Source organism: Carassius gibelio, chromosome B12 (genome assembly GCF_023724105.1).
Source record: "Carassius gibelio isolate Cgi1373 ecotype wild population from Czech Republic chromosome B12, carGib1.2-hapl.c, whole genome shotgun sequence".
Classification (NCBI taxonomy): domain Eukaryota; kingdom Metazoa; phylum Chordata; class Actinopteri; order Cypriniformes; family Cyprinidae; genus Carassius; species Carassius gibelio.
The window spans coordinates 20,047,580-20,053,258 of record NC_068407.1 but is presented as its reverse complement, the minus strand read 5'-3'; the positions used below and the strand labels follow the sequence as shown (position 1 = coordinate 20,053,258).

The window sequence follows — 5,679 nt, the reverse complement described above, 5'->3', positions numbered from 1 at the left end:
ATGGGCAATGTAGTTTAAAATGTTTAATAATGAAATTGTGAAAAATACTTCTTTTTTTAAACAAAGGGATATCTAAGCATGTTTATTGTGCAAAGTTATATGACATATGTGAGAGGCAGGCTGACATTTTTTATTTTACTAAGAGTACTTTTATAAACACATGTATAGCACTTTTCTATGAATGTTTGAAAGCTGTGCCAAACATTATTTAGTAAACATAGCATAATGAGTTGTCCTACCAATTTTCTTTTTGAAACTATAATCAGATTTTGATTTACAGCCATTTGGAATGTTAATTGTTTTGCTCTTCAAGGGGACTCTACTGGGCCCCTGGGGATGGAAGGGCAGGAAAAAAATGCACAGCTCTATTCTCATCATTGGCAACAAACTGTTGAGACACATTTTGTAGGTTGTCTTTTCAAAAGCATACCATTATGTAAGTTGGAAGTCATAGTTATCTTAGAATTAAGACACCAGAAAATCAACATAAGTGCCCATTTGGAAAGAGCTCAATTTATTTCATAAGATCAAGAGCAATAATACAGTGCTACTAGTAAACAAAGACAACAAATACATATTCTGACATTTCATCAGACAAGGCCAATGTGTCATTCAGTAAGACAATGTGTGACAGTGTGCAGTTTATGGTTCCATACAATTCATGCAATTTAAAGAATCATAATATAAAATACCTAATTCATAAATCTCTGTAAAGAATGTCTCATCTTTGTCCTGCTCAGGAGCTAGACATCAGTAATGTGCATGAACATCTTCATTATAATACAGTACAGGATTCATGTTGATCTTTCCTTGATTCATCACCTTCAGTTGTGCATGAAGTCCATGCAGTCTCTTCTAATGCAGCTCTTCATCTAACTGAATTTCATTAATATTACTAAATGTTCATGTCTTCATCAAAACAACCATGGTGATTATATGTGTTGTTTACAAAATTAAATGGTGTATCTACCAAAAAACCATCTCTAGTACAGAATATTCACCATACTTGATTATCCAACACCATACGCAATATTTTACTAGGATGCAGCATAAAGACAGATAAAGAAGCATATTAAGACAAATTATATTCAAGTGAAATAAAAATGGGTTACATTAAAACCATTTTATTTTAATCAGATGAAGAAACCCAGATGAAGGCATGGTGAAATGTCTTGAGCACCAAAGAATCACATCCAGTTTCCTTCTCATCATCAGAGCTCTCCTGGTTTTCTTCAAATCCATGTCTCTATCATGATCTTCTTCAATGTCATAAACAATTTGCAATTGTTATCCAGCACAACAATACAACTGATGAACAAGTCATGTGACCAATTCAAATCAAATCATTTTATTATCACAATACCATGAATGCAAGTATACAGGTGGTAAAATGCTTTTCTGCAAACTGCAGCATGACAAGTACTGAATATATTTGCAACACATATACAGTATCAAAAATATAAACCGTATACATAAGAGCTCAATACAGGTAGAAAATATAGTGCAATACTATACTATACAGAGAGAACAAAATGAAAACAATTAACAACAATCACTGTATACTGTAGATATACCTCTGCCCACTGCTCCGGGTGTGTGTTCACAGTGTGTGTGTGTTCACTGCTCTGTGTGTGTGCACTTCGGATGGGTTAAATGCAGAGCACAAATTCTGAGTATGGGTCACCATACTTGACTGTATGTCACGTCACTTTCACTTTCAGCACAGTATGAATTAGTGCAAACAGAATATCAGGTTGCAGAATAATAGTGAGTCAGAGTCCAGTCAGTGTAGCTGATAGAGTGCAGTGCACACAGTATGAGGCTGCTGGTGTGTGTATGTGTGTGTGTGTGTGTGTGTGTGTGTGTGTGTGTGTGTGTGTGTGTGTGTGTGTGTGTGTGTGTGTGTGTGTGTGGTGTTACTGGTACGAGTTCAGTTCAGTCTGATTGCCTGTTGAAGGAACTTGTTTTGCAGTCTGCTGGTGCTGGTTCTGTGATAATGTCTGTCTGATGGTGATGTTGAGAGCAATCCATGGCTCGTGTGGCTGGAGTCTCTGACGGTCCTCAACAAAAGAAAAACCTTGCGTAGATGTCCTGGAGAGACAAAATCATTGTGTCAATTATATATTATTATTATTTAGAATTGTTGTAATGGACATACCATTGATTCCTGTTGAAGGTTGTTGGAGGTATGGGCTCTCAGTTGTGAAGTTTCTTTTATGGCCGTAACATCTGTGCGGTCACAGAGCTGTTTGGGAATTCAGTCTTCACAGTTTCAGGCTGCAGCGCTGCATTTGGTGACCATTGACTCCTCCATCTCTGGCCTCAGACCCGCTTCTCTTTAGTCTGGAGTGAAGACAAATGTTCTCAGTACCAGCTTTCCTTCTACTGCAGTCTTTCTGTACAAGTAGAAAATAATAAAAACAGTCATAACAAATCAGTTATGTATTGAAAACTCATAGTACATATGAAGACTTCAGATGCAAAGGCATCTAAGTTCCACCTGAAGTTTTCTTCTAAAATTCTTCTTAGAAGAACATTTCATACAGAACTTAAAGGCTTTTGCATCTGAAGTCTTCATATACAACACATCTCGTTCTTCATTTCTCCATCAACTGACTTCATCCTCCTTCAAAAACTGTAAGTCCATAAGAAAAATAGTTTTGGTGAATACAGGTGCAGGTGTCAGTACTCACCATATTCAGTCATTTTCTGCCCAAATTCCAGAAATGATGCCCTGATGATTTGTTCATTCTAGGACTTATAAAAAGATGTATATGTGAAAAATGATAATTGCTGACTTGAATAGAGATCAACATCATATGCTGTACTAATGCATTGCTTGAATACAGACACATCAATGGGGATGAGCACCTTTTCACTCTTTTCTGTTTGGGCACAATAGAGCCATGTTCATTCCTCATCCCCAACAGGACTGATGTTCTTTGTGTTTTTGCTCTTCAGCTGTAAAACAAAAATATGTCTATTAACCCCATGTTTAATTACTATTGCTGGTTAAACATATGAATTAAGACAGATATAATTAAGTAAATTCACCAAAAGATTCAGGTTAGAGGATTAAATGAATATTGATTACAATTTTCTACAAACCTTTCTTGGAGAGGGCTGATCATGACAGGAACTTGCTGAGCCACACTAGTAGACATTCAGTTGACAAACCTGAAAGAGGCCATCATGCAACCATCCGCTCTGTTTGTACCTTACAACAGAGCAAGAGAGAATGTGTGAGTGAGGGGAGAGAGTAAAGGACTAAGATGAAGACAAACAAGCAAAGAAAGGCAAAATCTTGCGTTTGAGTTTAACAAAATGAGAGGGAAGAAAGCTGTATCTTCAAGCTATATTATTCTCAATTATTTTCTACACTATAACATGCAGCAGGATTGTTGTAAGCAGTTTAAAGACCTCTTCATACCAAGGATGAGTCCATACTTAATGACACAGAGGAACAACATCAGTGGAATATATTTTCCAGCTGATGAACATTAAACAGCCAATCAAAATGCACATTTCAAAAGCTTGATCATTTAAAGTGGCAGACATCAACGTCGCATGAAGTGTGTATATTAATAAACATAACTTTATCATTGGTTGATGTTGGTGTGGATGCTAAAATAGTTATTGTAGTTACTATTCTTGGTGTGAACAGCCTTAAATGATCTAATTTGGCCAAATTAACTGAAGATCTGATGTGTCACATGACAAGTTACACAGCATTTCCTGACTTGCTTTTAAACAGACGTGTTCAATTAAAATCAACATGGAAATAAAGGCAGACTGTGAGGTGCGGACAGATATCATGTACTGTTAGAACGGGTTAAGACGGTGCTAATAAAGAATACAGTGGACTCAATATAAACTTTAGGATATAACGCTCTGACTACTTAAAATGGACACAGTCTGCATGAGAGCTGAGGCGATGGTCAATGACAGCAGGAGGAAAAGCTGGAGAGTACGCTTGTACAATATCATATGAATTTGCTGAAATTGTTTGAATTATTAATACTTTGACATAGCACAGGGTTTGTACTGATGGGGTCGTGAGGTATTTAAAAAAGTAAAAAACATAAAATTCGGTGCAAAATGTAACTGCAGTAAAGTTCTGTCGAGGTGCTCAGATCAACACAGACGTACCTCTGGAAATATCTGCCTTAGCAGCTTTTGGTCTTCTCCGTAAACACACAAGATGGTCAAATTCATCCCTCTCCACAAACAAGGTTTGACAGGCCCATGGTCTTCCTTTTCAGCTGGAATAAAGAAAAAGTAACAAGTTGTTGTTGTTGTTTTAATACATACATGTTTAGACAGTGTGTTAGAAATGATCTGTGAACAAAATATTTGAAAGGAAGGACTATAAGGAAGGTTATTAACATAAAGTAAGGATAAATTAATTAAAGTAAATCAGTTATAACTACATATCTTCAACATTACCTGTGTCGAACCTTTGAAGGACTTCATCTTCACTGGAAACTTCTTCAAGTTGAGCTTCGAGTACAAGTTCCCTGTTAATACAAGAACTGATCAAAATCTGATTCTGAGCTGTGAAAATATGCCATGATGAACAAGAGAAAGAAAGAAAAATATGTGTGACTTATTTATGAATTACAGTTCAGAAAAATAGGAAAGGAAAATGAGAGAGAGAGAGAGAGAGAGAGAGAGTGAGAGAGAAAGAGAGAGAGAGAGAGAGAGAGAGAGAGAGAGAGCATCATAAAGAGCTGCTGGACACTGAATGTTGTTGTAGGAGCTGGAGATGTATGTGATATGAAGAAACTGCAAAACTGAAAAGAAAAAAAACACTGAATCACAATTACATTACAAAAAGGTATTAAAGGCATGGCAAATGTGTTACTTAACTAAAGAGTACACAATAAGCACAGTTACTGTGGTGAAAAGCATGGTAACGTGTTTATACTACAAATACCAAAGTAAAACTACAGTTATGACGGGAGATACATTGAGTTGTGGTTACTGAGGTTTTATAACACGTGACATGGTTCAGCGACATGTTACTATGGTAAAAACATGGTAAATGCGCGACTTTTACATGACCTCTTTCCACCACAGGCGAATTTCAAACGAATATCACAATGAAAACTAACTTTATAAAGCTGCAGATTTCGATTAAATGATTTGAACGTCAAACTGGTTTAATAGGACATACAGTGTCCAGTATCGATTTGATTATTTGACTTTATGAGACGGGAGAAAACCTTACCTGTACATGTCTCGAAGTCATCTAAAATCCATATCATCAAAATCCACGAACATCTGGGAGAGTTTAAATCAAACAATTCAAAACGCAAATAGCAAACATGTTAAAATAAACCCACAATGCATTTAGGCGAAAGTTCATTTATCATACCTCCTGTTGCCAATAGGGGCGCTAATTTAGAGAACGCTCGTGTGGGTCGTATTTATGGATCGTGACAAACGACCCATACGGTCGTATGAGTTGGAGGACTTGTTGATTTATGCCTTGTAAAGCTTTTACAAATTAAATTTACAAGCTGTTAATATTTCTATGTTCTGTATCACTGTGTTGTGTTTGTTTCCGTTTTTTGTTTAGAAGATAACTGAGCCTTTAAATATCCTTTATAAAGGCTTTACAAGGCATAACTAGACTCACTTTAGATGAGCTCACAAAAATAGTTAACTGACCACTAC

At 36.3% G+C, this 5,679-nt stretch overlaps 1 long non-coding RNA gene across 6 annotated transcripts; it reads right to left on the bottom strand.

The window, feature by feature from the left end:
• Positions 1–1,332: 1,332 nt before the first annotated feature.
• On the bottom strand, positions 1,333–5,437 carry LOC127968763 (uncharacterized). 6 transcript variants are annotated; one of them, XR_008156116.1, is made up of 9 exons: positions 5,378–5,437; positions 5,231–5,283; positions 4,447–4,793; positions 4,150–4,262; positions 3,109–3,217; positions 2,872–2,961; positions 2,694–2,757; positions 2,159–2,396; positions 1,333–2,091 (listed from the first exon to the last, which is right to left on the bottom strand). It is a non-coding gene; the product is annotated as an uncharacterized LOC127968763 (long non-coding RNA). The 6 variants fall into 6 exon arrangements; XR_008156119.1 differs by having other exon boundaries at positions 4,447–4,517; positions 5,237–5,283; positions 5,378–5,398; XR_008156120.1 differs by having other exon boundaries at positions 4,447–4,517; positions 5,378–5,392.
• Between the last annotated feature and the right edge of the window lie 242 nt (positions 5,438–5,679).